General features: G+C 47.4%; 1 long non-coding RNA gene across 2 annotated transcripts; it reads left to right on the top strand.

The window, feature by feature from the left end:
- Positions 1 to 329: 329 nt before the first annotated feature.
- Positions 330 to 2,482, top strand: LOC138684253 (uncharacterized). 2 transcript variants are annotated; one of them, XR_011323595.1, is made up of 3 exons: positions 330 to 643; positions 825 to 930; positions 2,077 to 2,482. It is a non-coding gene; the product is annotated as an uncharacterized lncRNA (long non-coding RNA). The 2 variants fall into 2 exon arrangements; XR_011323594.1 differs by having other exon boundaries at positions 2,035 to 2,482.
- The last annotated feature ends 894 nt before the right edge of the window (positions 2,483 to 3,376 follow it).

The following is a 3,376-nucleotide window of genomic DNA, read 5'->3' as shown; positions in this document are numbered from 1 at the left end:
TGGAACGGAGCGTGTGCCTGTTAAATCTCAGGGCGGTCAAAAGCTAGGAGGGACCGTGAGCGGGTTTGGTGGCATAACTGCGGTTTTAAAAGATCTTGACCGTTTGGAGCAACGGCCCGGAAAAAATCATTCCTTTTTTGCAACGAGACAGTTCACAAGGACAGATGTGTTGCTGTGCTCTCTAGCAAAAATACTCAACTTGGGACGTATAGGGCGATGAAGCCTCGGCTATACTAAGGCTTGAGAAAACGTATGTAGGTCTCTATGTCTGTCACCTGAAAGTAAAGTTACCAATGAGTCAAAAAAGAAAGGAAAAAAAAAGGCATGGTTGTCTGAAAAATGCAAAAGCTCTAGTGGCCTGTGTCAACAGCTGTACCAAAGATGACGCAAAAATACTTTTTCCTCCGCTCAGTCGTACTGTCTTCACAAACCTTCACAACAAAAAGGCAGCTTTGGATTTCTGCCCAGCTTTGTGCTAATGTTTTTCTTCTTCTCTCAGCTGGATGTCAGCTAGCACCGTTTCACCGTGGTTGCCATGGAAAGATTCCGTAGTGGCCTGCATTTGAAGAATTTTTTTATTTGAAGAATAAAATAAAGAGGATCCAGCCAGCAGCTGCAGACAGGAGATAGCCTGCCTCTCCAGGTGAGGATGGACCCTTCTTAGTGTAGTCCTCAGCAGATCCGATCACCAGTGTGCACAGCAGGGCCTGTATGCGTAACCAAAACCACAGTACAGTCATGTAGTGTGTGTGTGTGCATGTGAGCCTGTGTTTCTAGGAAGCCTCATATTGTAAGAGCTGTAAGGCACCAATCTATTCTCTTAGGTGGATGACAGTCAAGTGACTGCAGCTGCAGAGGAGGAAGGGAGAGGGAGAGAGAGACAGGCATGTCTGAACAGTCAAATTCTCTCAGCAGCTCCAAGAGCGGGAGGTACGGTGAGTCCTGGACCCCTGGGGCTGTGTCACCCCTCTTCTGCATCCCAGTCCCTCCCTGCCCCCACCTTCTCTTTCTCTCACTGCTTTAATTTTTTTGTTTTTTTCTTCCTATACCTCTCCCTCTGTTGTTCTCTAAGTCCCCCTCTTTCTCTGTTGTTCTGCTTCTGCTTTCTTTTTCTCTCTGCACTTCTGGCCTGTCCCATCCCTCTTTTTTATCCTCTGTTTCTGCCCTGCAGCCCGTCACTACTTTTTCTTTCTCCATCTATCCGTCTGTCTTCTTATCCCAATCTTGTTAATTCCTCCCTATCTGCCCTTTAGCCCTTCACAGTTCCCGCCGCTCTCACCTGTCTGATGCTGTGTCTCTATTTTTAAATTCCTTTCTCTGCCCTGTATTCTGGATACACTTTTACTTTCTTAGATTCTCTTGTTCCAGGTCCCTGTCCCTATGTTTTAACTTCTTCCCTCACTGTCCCATAGCCCATTGTTGTCTTTATTAGTCTCTCTGTCTGGTTCCCTGTCCCTATTCTTTATTTTCCCTCTCTCTCCCCTTTAGATCATCAGTGTTTTTGATATTTCTCAGTCTCTCTCATCTACCTCACTGTCCCCTTTTTTTAATTCTTCCTTCTGCCCTGCGGCTCATCACTAATATTTGTTTTTCTCCATCTCTCTGTGTGGTATCCTCTCCCTTTTTATTAGTTCCTCCTTGCTGTCCTGTAGCCCATTGCTACCCCCCCCGCCCCATCTCTCTCTCTGTCTCCCTTTCCCTACTTTTCAATCCCCCCTCTCTGCCCTGAAGCCGATCACTGTTGTAGTGAGTTTGTGTGGCCAGCTGGGGCAGGGGAGTGGGCCGGGGCTGCAGGGGTGGGTTCTGGGAGAAGACACCAGGACTTGCCCCCATGCTGGGCACAGCCAGTTCCAGCAAGATGGAGCTGCTACTGGTCAAAGCTGAGCCAACCAGCAACCCTGGTAGCACCTCTGTGATATTTAAGAAGGGCTAAAAAAAAATGCTGTGCAGAAGCTGTCAGTCCTGCAGACACCAAAGTCAGTGAAGAAGGAAAAGGAGGAGGTGATCCAGGTCCTAAAGCAGATTCCCCTGCAGTCTGCAGTGAAGACCATGGTGACATAGGCTGTCCCCCTGCAGCCCACGGAGGTCCATGGCAGAGCAGATGTGCACCCTGCAGCCGATGGGGGACCCCTCGCCAGAGCAGGCGGATGCACCCAAAGGAGGCTGTGACGCTGTGGAGAGGAGCCCACATTGGAGCAGGTTTTCTGGCAGGACCTGTGGCCCCATGGGAGTGACACCACACTGGAACAGAGGAAGAACACGAAGAAGGAAGGAGCAGCAGAGACAACTTGTGATGAACTGACTGCAACCCCCCCCTCCCTCTCCCCCTGTGCTGCTTGGTAGGAGGAGGTAGAGAAGTCAGGAGTGAAGATGAGCCCAGGAAAAAGAGAGGGGTGGGGGGAAGGTGTTTTTCAGATTTGTTCATATTTCTCATTATTGTACTCTGATTTTGACTGACAATAAATTAATTGCCCCAAGTTGAGTCTGTTTTGCCTGTGACAGTAATTGGTGAGTGATCTCTTTGTCCTTATCTTGACCCACAAGCTTTTTTGTTGTATTTTGTACCCTCCTGTCTTGTTGAGGGGGAGGAATGATAGAGTGGCTTGGTGGACACTCGTCAGCCAGGCAAGGTCAACCCACCACAGTTTCCTTCTATCAGGCTCCCTGTCCCTATTTTTAAAATCTTGCCTATATTTCTTGTATGTCATCACTTTTGAAACTTCCTACCTCTCCATCCCTATTTAAATTCTTGCATGTTTCTTAAACCCAGTTGCTTTTAAAATTTTCTTGCTACTTTTCCCTCTCTTTGTCTCCCTGACCTTAGTTTAATTTCTCGCCTGCATTTCTTGTGCCCTGTTGCTTTTCAAATTTCATTCTTACGTCTCCCTCTATGCAGCTTCATGTACCTACTTTTTGATTCTTGTACCCTGTTGCTTTCAAAATTTTCTTTCTATGTTTCCTTCTATCCATCTCCCTGTCTCTAGTTCTTAACTCTTCCCTCTCTGTCCTGTACCATGTCACTTCTTACATTTTCTGCCTACCCCTCAGTTCTTGCCTATGTTTCTTGTATGCTGTTGCTTTTTAAAATTTTTCTCTCTACCTGGCTCCCTGTTTCTTTTTTCTAGTTCTTGCTGTTTCTTCTCCTGTATCACCTGAGAATGTTTCCCTGTCCCTTGTCCTGTCTTTATCTTCTTGTCCTGCCAGTCTCTTCCCCTTCTCTCCCCTGCTTCCTATTATTTATTCCTCCATCTCCATCCCTGTTGTTCTGCTCAGTCTCTCTGCTCTTCTCTCTCTACACTGTTTTCCTGCGTCTCGTCCCTCTCTTGTTCCCAGCATCCAATTTCCTGGCTCCCTGTCTTGCACATCTGTGTCTCTC

The sequence above is a fragment of the Haliaeetus albicilla genome, unplaced genomic scaffold, assembly GCF_947461875.1.
Source record: "Haliaeetus albicilla unplaced genomic scaffold, bHalAlb1.1 scaffold_84, whole genome shotgun sequence".
Taxonomy (NCBI): Eukaryota; Metazoa; Chordata; class Aves; order Accipitriformes; family Accipitridae; genus Haliaeetus; species Haliaeetus albicilla.
The sequence above is the reverse complement of the archived record's forward strand: the minus strand, read 5'-3'. Positions and strand labels throughout refer to the sequence as shown.